Below are 13,021 nucleotides of genomic sequence, written 5' to 3' on the forward strand. Positions count from 1 at the left end.
ATTTTAATCATTATCATGATTTTAAATTTATGGAAAAGAACACTACTATGATATGAGTAGTGTATATGAGTTCCCTGTTTAGGAGTGTATTTGCTTAACTCTTGCTAATATTCCGACTAATGATTTGCTGGTAAAACCATAAAAACGTAAAATGTTAATATCTTGCATTTTGAAGCCGAAGAGTGTACAGTAATATGCTGTAAAACAAATAAAAAAATAAATAAAAAGAATGACAAAAAAGTAGGAATTTCTACATATATCACTTATATATATGACTTTATTGGCATGAAATTGTCCTGAGCTCTTGTAATGTGTTTTACTCTACTGTAAATTATAATATGTGAAAATGTAGTAACATTAACTTGTAGTAACAAGAACCACAGATGGCTGGAAAAGCCAAGGGTGCCAATATCTTTGCTCATACGGTGTAGATTAAGTTTGCCCTCATTCGAAGTTATAGTATATGCAATTTTTTCTTCCTCTATATTTTTTTGTGGTCAGTTTCTGATTGTGATGCTGATGGTGTTGGTGATGCATATATAAGTAAAGTTATTTCTATCAAGCAGTTCCAGTACAAGGGCCTACATAAAAAAAAGTGATTAATCATCATTATAGAAAATATGGCAGATTTACAGTACACTACTACTGTATAGTGGGGTATCCATGATTTTTGACAGGGGCAACATTGTTGGTAAAAAATTGTTTTTGTGTTCGTCTACAGTTGAACCGTTTATATGCTAGTAAAAACGTGAATCAGTGCAAACTAATTTTGGGGTCTTCCTGGGGGCTTTGAGTTCTCAGAAAGTCATGTGTTCAATTTACATACATTTATTGGCCATTTGGCCAACTTTCTTACAACTTACAACCAAGCAGTTGAGAGTTAAGGGCCTCGCTCAAGGGCCCAGCAGTGGTGCTTGGTAAATGAAATCATGACTTCCGATCAGAAGTTCAAGATATTGAGCTATCACGTCCTGATGTTCAAAGTTACTTTTACCATGGTTGGGTTCTTCAGCAAGACAGTTGTTACAGTGTCCTGCATTTTACAAATGTACTGGATGTTTTATATTATAATTTGTATTATAATATTATCAAAATGTACAGTACACTACTGGAAACATACGCTCCTCTGCAATTATAATTTTTTAAAATAAAAATTTAAATATATTAAAATAACATTGCATTAATTTTAATATTACAATTTATTTAGTTTTAAATTTTAACGTTATTTTGATATCGCTTTTCCCTTAAAAAATTTTTTTTAAGTTTTGTGCAGCTTTTTGTAGAAAGCAGTTGCTCCATTCAATGTTGATGAGCTTCAAACAGTTGATAAATAGTTAGAGAAATGTAGTGAACCCATACATTTGGTTGAATTCAAAACGTAAACAGTTAAACCATGTTATATCAGGAAACTTTACAAGGAATTGTGTCACAATATAAAGTCAGTGTGGCTTAAAGCCTGCTTAAGTCATGAAGATTAAGGTTGTGAAAATATTGTATATTTGTTTTAATGCATTTTAAGGGAAGACAAATTGTAGATAATGAATGTAATCCACTTCAGTAGAAGGAAACAACTTCCACATAACAAAATGTGGAAAAAGTGAAGCAGTGATATATATATATATATATATATATATATATATATATATATATATATATATATATATATATATATATATATATATATATATATATACAGTGAGGAAAATAAGTATTTGAACACCCTGCTATTTTGCAAGTTCTCCCACTTAGAAATCATGGAGGGGTCTGAAATTGTCATCGTAGGTGCATGTCCACTGTGAGAGACATAATCTAAAAAAAAAAAAAAATCCAGAAATCACAATGTATGATTTTTTAACTATTTATTTGTATGATACAGCTGCAAATAAGTATTTGAACACCTGAGAAAGTCAATGTTAATATTTGGTACAGTAGCCTTTGTTTGCAGTTACAGAGGTCAAACGTTTCCTGTAGTTTTTCACCAGGTTTGCACACACTGCAGGAGGGATTTTGGCCCACTCCTCCACATAGATCTTCTCTAGATCAGTCAGGTTTCTGGCCTGTTGCTGAGAAACACCGAGTTTGAGCTCCCTCCAAAGATTCTCTATTGGGTTTAGGTCTGGAGACTGGCTAGGCCACGCCAGAACCTTGATATGCTTCTTACAGAGCCACTCCTTGGTTATCCTGGCTGTGTGCTTTGGGTCATTGTCATGTTGGAAGACCCAGCCTCGACCCATCTTTAATGCTCTAACTGAGGGAAGGAGGTTGTTCCCCAAAATCTCGCAATACATGGCCCCGGTCATCCTCTCCTTAAGTGCAGTCGCCCTGTCCCATGTGCAGAAAAACACCCCCAAAGCATGATGCTACCACCCCCATGCTTCACAGTAGGGATGGTACTCTTGGAATGGTACTCATCATTCTTCTTCTTCCTCCAAACATGTTTGGTGGAATTATGACCCAAAAGTTCTATTTTGGTCTCATCTGACCAAATGACTTCCTCTATGACTCCTCTGGATCATCCAAATGGTCAATGGCAAACTTAAGACGTGCTTGGACATGTGCTGGTTTAAGCAGGGGAACCTTCGGTGCCATGCATGATTTCAAACTATGACGTCTTAGTGTATTACCAACAGTAACCTTGGAAACGGTGGTCCCAGCTCTTTTCAGGTCATTGACCAGCTCCTCCCGTGTAGTTCTGGGCTGATTTCTCACCTTCCTTAGGATCATTGAGACCCCACGAGGTGAGATGTTGCATGGAGCCCCAGTCCGAGAGAGATTGACAGTCATGTTTAGCGTCTTCCATTTTCTAATGTTTGCTCCAACAGTGAACCTTTTTTCACAAAGCTGCTTGGCAATTTCCCCGTAGCCCTTTCCAGCCTTGTGGAGGTGTACAATTTTGTCTCTAGTGTCTTTGGACAGCTCTTTGGTCTTGGCCATGTTAGTAGTTGGATTCTTACTGATTGTATGGGGTGGACAGGTGTCTTTATGCAGCTAATGACCTCAAACAGGTGCATCTAATTTAGGATAATAAATGTAGTGGAGGTGGACATTTTAAAGGCACACTAACAGGTCTTTGAGGGTCAGAATTCTAGCTGATAGATGGGTGTTCAAATACTTATTTGCAGCTGTATCAGACAAATAAATAGTTTAAAAATCATATATTGTGATTTCTGGATTTTTTTTTTAGATTATGTCTCTCACAGTGGACATGCACCTACGATGACAATTTCAGACCCCTCCATGATTTCTAAGTGGGAAAACTTGCAAAATAGCAGGGTGTTCAAATGCTTATTTTCCTCACTGTATATAGTGCATCTGGAAAATATTCACAGTGCTTCCCTTTTTCCACATTTTGTTGTTACAACCTTATTTCAAAAATGGAATAAATTCATTATTTCCCATAATGCTCATAATGACAATGTAAAAGAAATCTTTGCAAATGTATACAAAAAAAAAACCAAAAGAAAAAATCACGTACATAAGTATTGCCAGTCTTGACACACAAAATTTAACTCAGGTAGTTCCTGTTCCACCGGAAACAGGAGCACACGTGGTTTTGCATGATTAAATGACATACAGCTGTTATCACTTTTATTTATTGTATTTTATCTGTTGAATCGTGACAAATGAGTAACTGCATAATGTAAAAAACTCAGTACAAAATACCGAATGTTCAATTGTTGAATTGGCTTTTTTTTTTTTTTTTTTTACAATGTAGTATGCAATAATGAACCCAGGTTTTCTGCAATACTGCATCTTCCCTGTAAGTGTCGCTGTGTTTCTGTCTAACGTCATTTCCATTCATTGAGAAGGAGTGGCAGTGTGACAGAACACATTCCTCCAGATTTTCTTAATGCTGTAATCCTGATTAATAATTCCAAATGATATTTTCGCTTTAATAAAACGGAATAAAAAATAGGTTTTGTTTTTTTTAATTGCATTAGCAGTGCATTGAAAGCTGGACAAAGCGTCAAGCTGCCACTATTGGGCCCTTGAGCAAGGCCCTTAACCCTCTGTGCTCCAGGGGCGCGGTATAAAGCTGATCCTGACTCTGACCCCAGAGTATGAACAAGCTGGGATATGCGAAGAAAAGAATTTCACTGTGCTGTAATGTATATGTAACAAATAAAGTCTATTCTATTCTATTCTATTCTACATGATTTATGTTTCTTAAAATACAATATAACAACAAATATAACTCATTAGTGTAATTAGCCATTTAAAAATAATGGTTTAGGTAATTCTGTTTACATATTTCGAAAAAATAAATAGCATCACTATTATGATGATGTATTATGATGACGATTATTATTAATATTGCAATTATAATATAATTATATAATCATTCCAAATAATTCAAACGATCAAGAAATAATACAAAGGTAAATAATCAAAACTTTGAAACACTTAAACAAACTCTGATTAATAAATGTACAGTAACAAATGTTAATACACTCATTAGATATACAGTAGCCTGCATGATAAAAATTATCCAGAAGCCCCGCCCATTTCTTGTATAAAGCGTGCGGAACGGCGAGACCATACGGGTTGCCATATCTTTACAACATGTGTAAACAATACTGTACGTAACAGGGTATATAGCGTATTTGATGGACTAGAGACAAATGTATAATTTGAAATATACGTACATAAGGTCTGATGATATATTCTTGACGAAAGAAAATAAAAAATAGGATTACTCCCAGGTGTGAAGATGACACGTTTCGATCAGACTGTCTTAATAACGATTAATAAAAAAAAGGGATTGGCAACCCGACGGCTTGACCGCCCGAATATGGAAACAGGCACGAGCGGTGTGGGCAGGGCGTTGCTACGCAGCAGCAGTGTTGCGTGTGCGTGTGCGCGCGCGCCTCACGGGGCAAGTTTTGGGTAAACGAGATAGAGAGAGAGCGCGCGCGAGAGAGAGAGGGAGAGAGAGAGAGAGAAGAAAGAAGGAGGCAGAACGGCTCAGCGTGCATGCGTGTGAGAGACAGAGAGACAGAGGACGCGGAGAGGAGGACCAGTACCATCGCTCCAGCTTTGTTCAATTCGTTGTTAGAGGTAAGTGGCTTAGAAACCGCAAAATGGCTACGGATTTTATTACCCTCGCGTGTGCGCGCGTGAGAAGCGGGGGTATAAAAGTAGCCTGTCTGCCCTGGTGTCTGTGCGCGTGCGTGTGCATGTGCATGTGCATGTGCATTTGCGTGATTTCTTGCAAGCAAAAAAAATAAATAAAAAAATCACCAGTTTAAATATATCATGCAAAAGCAGGCTGCCAGAATTTCCATTTAATTAGTACACCTGATTCTGACACATGCTTAGAAATCATGATGAATGGATTTATTTGTAATAATAATAATAATAATAATAATAATAATATGCACAACGCCCTGCACAGGGTCTTCTCATTAAGCTCATTAAGGATCTCATTCTGCACAAACTCTTGTTTATTTATTTTTTTGCTCATTTCTGATCATGCTGAGATTCCTGGGAGTGCTGCTCCTAAACTCATCATTTCTCAGCCATTGAGTGCAATGTGGAGCAATCATTCTACCAGACCACTGTCTGCTTCTGTAATCCTCCTGAACTCCTGCTTTTCCTTCTCTGACCTAATAAAAGGTGTGAAATTGAACATATTCTGGATTTGAGGCAGGTGTGCCAGAGCGATTATATTTCTACAGGATTGGGATTACACTCATTGGGATTATTACGCATTTCACATCCATGATGTCTAATATCAGGGATTAGTTTTCATATTTGTGGTCTGACATACAGGAATACTGTACTATTAAGATGACTAATTTTTTTCAGTTTGTTCGCTTCTACGGACGATTGTCTTCGTTATTGTATCCTGTAACAAGGAAGTTGTCTCGATTGATCGAGATCTATCCTTCCAATAATAGCGTTTTTTCAATCCACATCTATATGACAGTGTTCAGAAGGTCATCTCATGGAAGCGAATGAAGTTTCACAGCAATATGAGGTTCTCCCTGTAGTCGTGATTTATTCGTAATATTCGTTGTGTTGTCAAGTAGGTTGCGAAGATTTCTAAATTTCTGATCGAGTTCGTAAACAGCGATATAGCATGGACCTCAGCTCGGGTCCCCTGTCCGTGTGGAATTTTTGTATGTTCTCTCTGTGTCTGTAAACCAAAATTGCCCCTACAGTTGTGTGAATAGGGGGAATGTTGCCCTAAAATGGTCTGTTGTCCAGTTCAGGTTGTATCCCTTTTATGCTTTTCATTGTTCTTTCAATCCACTGCAACCTTCACTGGCATGAAACAGACACTGATGAAGATGGATGAATCACTGAAAAGGGAGAAACTGGGTTTCTGTCTTTAATAGGCTTGTGGATGCAAATGGTAATTGTTATAATTACTGATTCAGTTGATAGGTTGAGGTCAAGGCTCTGTGCAGGCAACTCAAGTTTTTCCTAAAACCATGTCTTTACAGACCTCACTTTGTGCACAGGGGCGGCATCATGCCTCGTCTCAGCCTCTTAGTTAGAAAAATTGCAATGTTACAGCTACAGCGTACAAAAGACACTTATGTGCCTCCAACTCTGTGGCAAAAGTTTGGGGAAATATGGGTCTGGTAACAACTTTTTCTCTTATAGTGCACGTGCTCTGAATGACAGATGTCTTCTGTCAGATTTGATCCTGATCTCTGGGGTCTACCACCAGTGACGATGCTGCCAGTCTTCAGTATCTCAGTAATACGGTTTTATTCAAACATGTAGCTGTCTGCAGTAATCAAGGTCTATTTCACCATCTGGTTGTGTTGGTGTGTATGGTGGGAAAACAGAGGGAGAGACAGACTAAAGGAGAGAGAGACAGACAGACTGTAGGAGAGAGAGAAAGAGAGAGAGAGAGAGAGAGAGAGAGGGAGAGATTGGAAAACATAGACCGAAAGAAGAGTCAGACAGAAGGAATGGATGACAGAGCCCGGGAGACAGACAGACAGAAGGAGAGACAAATATACAAAAAGAGCGATAGAGAGAGAAATGCAGGCAAACAGAACGAGAGATAGAAGATGGACAGAAGAAGGGAGAGACTGACTGGCATATAGGGAGAGAGGGGAAGACATACAGAAAGACAGAATGTGAGAGAGTGAGTGTGGGAGACAGAGAGACAGAGAGAGAGAGAGAGAGAGAGAGAGAGAGAGAGAGACTGATTAACTGACAGATAAACAGAGTGATACTAACAGAATGAGGTGAAAGAGATGGTCAGATACAGACTGAGAGAACAGACAGATAGCATGAGACCAACAGACAAAATGCAGAGAGACCAGGATACACAGAATGTGAAAGAGTGATGGACAGAGGGAGCAAGAGACTGACCAACTGATAGACAGTTGGAAAGGCAGACAGACAGACAGACAGATACGTTTGGTGTCTGGATCAACGATTAGAGTTTTGCTGTAAAAAAAAGGTCTCTGAATTTTGACAGGTTTATACACGTTTTAGTAGCACGAGTCACTCTGATCAGGTGTGTATTTGATGTTGGGTTGATGTACACTGCATGTTATTCATCTGCTTTGAGAGCTCAGAGGTGCAGTAAAGGGGGCAGGGAGAGACTGTGTGTATCAGCGTTTGGTAATAAGGATCTCCCTCGGGCACTGACTCCACCATATGCTACTCGAAACACCCCTACGCATCATCCCAAACACCCCAGTCTACTCTCACACACCCTCCAGATGTGCACTTGGCCCTGGCCAAATTGTACTGCTGTCAGGGAGGCTGGAGGAGGGGAACATAGAAGCGGAGTGACCCATGGCCTTAAACCGTTGCTTGATATGATCTCGGATGCATGATTGATTATGTGCATCTGTGTGTGTTTTTTCGTGTGTATTTGTTCGGTGTAATGACCAGGTTCTCTACACATTTATAACTGTAATTATATTTGCAGCCTAGCCTAGCCTAGCCTAGCTGTCAACATGATTACTGTGTAAAATGCAAGCAAAAAAAAAAAAGTCATTTGAATACTCTGGTACAAACGATCACTCAAAAATACACTAGTGTTGTTGTTTTTTTTTTTTCTCCTCAGTGATACAGGAGATTGTTGATTGGCACTCGGAAACCCCGCCCTCTTTCCTTCTGTCAATAAATGTTAGACAATTACAGCATTAGCAGTAGTTGTGTGGCAAATTAAACCTTTTACAAACATCGTGAATATCAGTTGTAATTAGAAAGTAATTAGTCAACCCTGAAACAACTAATTTGTAAAAAGGATTACTGCAAAATCACATAAAAGACCACCAGATGAGTTTACACAGATCCTATTACTAGTTCTTCAACATAGAAACGGTGGAAATGCCAGGTTTTTTCCTGGACTTGACGTCTCACGATTTTTGAAATGCTACATTGCAAGCTGGGGAAGAAAAAAAATCATTATCAAGACAAGCTTAGACCCATGTCCCTTTTCCATTAATGGGGTGATGCTGACCAATGCCTTTACTGAGGTTTGATACAATGCTATAAATAAAATCTGTATTTCCCGAGAGAGCGTGTGCTTGTTAAAAGTAGAAAAGCTGGCCCGGTTTAGAGAATGTTTGTGTCGTTTTTATTTCCTGTTTTTTCTAACAATTTTAACCAGGAAATCTACCTTAAGGATAAAGTGCCATAAGTCATCATGACCAATGCTACATAATTTAGGATTGGAACTGTGGATAATTACCTATTGGATATCCATGTGAGGCACTGAATGGTTCTGTAGGAATTAATTTGTGAAAGAAATTGAATAAACTAAAACAATGTCTGCTTATGTGGACTTTTCCTGTTGAATTACTAGAATATAGTGAGTTGTAGTTATACCCCCTCAGATAATCTATGTAGACAAACTTTTTTGGACTGTGCTTTTTGACCATCCCATTCCACATTTAGTCTCAATCTGTAGTTATAATAACCTCCACTCATCTGGAAAGATGTTCCACTAGATTTTCGAGTGTGCTTGTGGTAGTAAAGGCAGGTACCGATGTAGGGTGAGGAGGCCCGGGGTGCATTCCAATTAATCCCAAAGGTGTTTAATAGGGTTGAGCTCTATAGCAGGATACTGAAGATCTTCCATTCCAGCCCATGTAAACCATAAATTTATAGAGCTCACTTTGTGCACAAGGCCACCGTCATGCTGGAACCGGTTTGGAAATCTTAGCTCAGGTAAAGGGAAAATGTATTGCTACTGCATTCAGGTACATCTTGTACCAGTACCTTCATTTTGTGCCTTTAACAGTTTGGGAAAGAACCACATATGGCTGGAAAAGCCAGGTCGCCTAATTCTTTTCTGTGTCATATAATCCTCATGTTAGGGCTTTTTACTGTGGTTTTGGTCTGTCTTTCTGTGCTTTTTTTTTTCTCTCTCTCCCAGAGGCCCTGTTAGCTGAATCGTTTATGCAACAAGCCATCGTTCCACATCAGCATCTTTAACCTAAGGTAGAGTTCTCTGAGATGTCCCGAAGTGACTCCTTCCCAACTCTCCCCCTTGCTCATTGTTCCACTTCAGTCAGCAGTCAAGCAGAATTCAGGCATTAGCTCATTCTTGTGAACTCGGATTCTAAAAATACTCGGATGCCAGCCGTTAAAAAAACATCCTTTGGTTATGCGATTAATTAAAGCATATAGTTATCGCAGTGTTCACGGAATATGGTGACTTAGGGTGATGAGAAAAATTTTGTTTTTTTGGTCATGCTGTGATTAAATTGAAAGTATTTTGGTAGCTTGTAATCTTGTTGTTATTACTTAAAGTTGCCCAGTACCAGTGACAAATTTTCTTTAGCAAAAAGGCACTTATCCTTAGTCACACCAGAATCCATAGATAAAGTACATGGAGGAAATTTGTCGACACCTGCCATAAGATTGGTACATCCCATTTTTGAACATCCCATTCCACATTTAATCCTCATTTTCTAATAATCTTCACCCTACTGGAAAGATCTTTTTAGAGACTAGATTTTGGAGTGTGCTTGTGGAGATTTGTGTGGGAAGGTGTTAGAAAATGCAGGTACTGAAGTAAGGTGAGGAAGCCTGGCATGGAGTCAGTGTTCTGAATTGTGAACTGTCTGAACTGTGATGGAAGTGTGGGTTTTGTTTGTTTTTTTGTTTTAAGTAAATGTCATATGAAATGTAGGTCACATGATTCAGTGACAGCACAGTTTTATATTAAAAAGCAAGTTGTTCTTATCCTATCTATCTATCTATCTATCTATCTATCTATCTATCTATCTATCTATCTATCTATCTATCTATCTATCTATCTATCTATCTATCTATCTATCTATCTATCTATCTATCGATCGATTGATTGACAGGTATGTAAGTGTGAAGTGATTGTATGTTTTCCTCAGAACAATAAATTATATAGCAAAGAATCGAGGTTTGACAAACAAAAATGTCAAGTGGATTTTATTGTTATTATTGAACCATATACAGTTGGTACAGTTCGAGTGAAAGGAAACAACGGAAGTGACCGCTCTATGGTTAAGAGGTTGTGTGTTCAGATTTCAGCTTCACCAAGCTGCTGCTGCTGCAGGGTTTGTAAGCAAGGATCAGTTGTACAAGTGTAAGCTTTTATTCCATCATTTAAAGGAACCAAAAAAGTCGATAACGATTCAACATTGTCTTACCCATGTTTCACACAGGCAAATAAAAGTTCAGTGATGGAAGTTACTTCTTGTTAAATTGCGACCATTATCTTTGTACCCTTATTCTGACTTAAAATATTAGCCAGGAGCTATACTTAGCTATACTGCATATTTATATACAGTACATCACCGAGCTACTATTGACTAAAGTATATTGTAAATATACTTAATAGTAGTATAATATAGTAGTATACTAAATAGTAATTTAGTATACTATTTAGTATACTAAATAGTTTTTTATTAAAAGCAAGTCGTTTCTATAGTAACAGTTAATTCAGGGAATTAAACAGATTTTAAAATGACTTCTGCACTACATATACAAAGGATTGTGGAATCCTGACCATAAGATAAGATTCGTATTGTCCCACTGAGGTAATGCGACATCATAAGCTTCCTCGAGGACGAGCACTTGGCCGTCTTGTTAGATCAAGGTTTTGCCGTGGCATGGAACAAACTTTGAGCGATAAGTCATCAGCACTATGCCAGTGGAGTCCCGGAATCAAACCAGGAAGTAGAAGTGCAGACAATGCAAGTCATAAGAAACTGCTAAATGCCGATAATTTCCCTGACACATGATCGAGCGCTACTGTTAATACTAAAGATATTAACAGGACCTTTTGAGATCCTGGACTACAAGCTGTTTTTGTGCTCTGGCCTTTACTTTTGTATTCTCACACGTCATATACGAGAAGTGAACTTTGTCTTTATTTGCCTTGCTTAATAAATTGTGTTGGACAGTGGGGAAAGTTCTATGGCTTGCAGGTAATCTAAAATAATTAGAACAATATCCCTTTGACGAACGATAAGATCACGTCTCCTCGCACAGCGTTGGCATGGCAACCAGGTTCTGAACATGAACATACCAGTTTTTTTGCTTTAATTTATTATTATTTTTTTTTTTTTTTGCTGCTTCGGCCTAAACATTCCTTTTAAACAACAAATACCTAGAATCCCACGCTCCGTTTGCATCAACACATCCTCGCCCTCGCCACTGTGGCTGTCATGAGCAGAGTGGTCAAAAAAAGAATCCAATCAAGGAAGTTCTTCATGTAAAAATAAAACCAAAGTTAAAATGTTGCTTCTGGAATAATATAGTTCTACTTTAGGTATCACATACATCAACGCTTTTTAAACTTTTTAAAATAATGACATTTTTGTAATAACTACATCAACTCTCTTATATGTGTTCACACAGGACTTAACCACCCGTGTTGATTTAGGGCTCAATTTGGGCTTAATAATCGTAGCTTTCACACTGGAGAATTTTTTTTTATTGGATGAATCCCACAATTTTGTGCACACACCTTTGTTATTCATCAGGGACAAACAGGTTTATCTGTTTACTCAAATGCATGACAAATGTTTAGCAATATATACAGTAATCCCCCGTTTATCACGGTGGTTATGTTCCAAAACCCCCCCCCGCGATAAACAAAAAACCGCGATAAACAGATGCCACCCCAAAAATGCTTTTGTTAATCGTTTAATCATCCTCCCACACACTTTAAACGCACAGAAACCATTTGCAGGAATATAGCAATTTGTGTAGATTCGTAGAAATACAGTTCACTATCACATTTATAGTGAGAACCTGTACTGTACAGTGTACACTTCTGTAGTAGCGTAGCCTATGCATAGTTTCTCTGCTTGTTTATTGCTCGAAGTGTCTTATGACATCAAAAAAAGATGCGTCACTGCATTCTTTACTTTCATTGGCTAAATCTGGTGACATATGTCTTTAACTCCTACTCATTTCTTAATTATATTGTTATTAATAAATTCCATTATTTTAAGATAAAACTCCATAAAAACACTTCCCTGTAAGTTTTTTGGTCTATTCGCGAGAGACCGGAAAAATCAGCGAAACTAATGAGTTATGTGGCAAATACAATTCCGCGATAAAACGGGGGCAAGATTGGAACGGCGGTTTGAATTTTTTTTTTACGTAACAGCTTACATCCTCACAAAAACACAAAGTGTTTAAAGTAAACTTTTTTTTTTTTTTTTTTTTTTTTTACAATTGCATCTACAGGTGCATCTCAATAAATTAGAATATAATTAAAAAGTTGATTTATTTTAGTAATTCAATACAAAAAGTGAAACTCGTTTATTATATAGATTCATTACACTCAAATATATTTCAAATGTTTATTTCTTTGAATTTTTTTATGATTTTGGCTCACATTTAACAAAAACCCACCAAATCACTATCTTAACAAATGAGAATACTTTATAAGACCAATCAAAAAAACATTTTTAGTGAATTGTTGGCCTTCTGGAAAGTATGTTCATTTACTGTATATGTACTCAATACTTCTTTTGCGTTAATTTCTGCCTCAAGTCGGTGTGGCATCAGTCTGTGGCACTGCTGAGGTGGTTTGGAAGCCCAG

The 13,021-nt window shown here is 37.7% G+C and overlaps 1 protein-coding gene across 1 annotated transcript in view; it reads left to right on the plus strand.

The window, feature by feature from the left end:
* The first annotated feature begins 4,542 nt into the window (after positions 1-4,542).
* The window catches only part of pak1 (p21 protein (Cdc42/Rac)-activated kinase 1), a 66,047-nt gene continuing 57,568 nt past the window's right edge, over positions 4,543-13,021 (plus strand). The window contains exon 1 of the mRNA XM_083553020.1: positions 4,543-5,058. The gene's annotated coding sequence lies outside the window, so the exon portion shown is untranslated. The remainder of the gene's footprint in view (positions 5,059-13,021) is intronic.

This window comes from Silurus aristotelis (assembly GCF_946808225.1).
Source record: "Silurus aristotelis genome assembly, chromosome: 10".
Taxonomy (NCBI): domain Eukaryota; kingdom Metazoa; phylum Chordata; class Actinopteri; order Siluriformes; family Siluridae; genus Silurus; species Silurus aristotelis.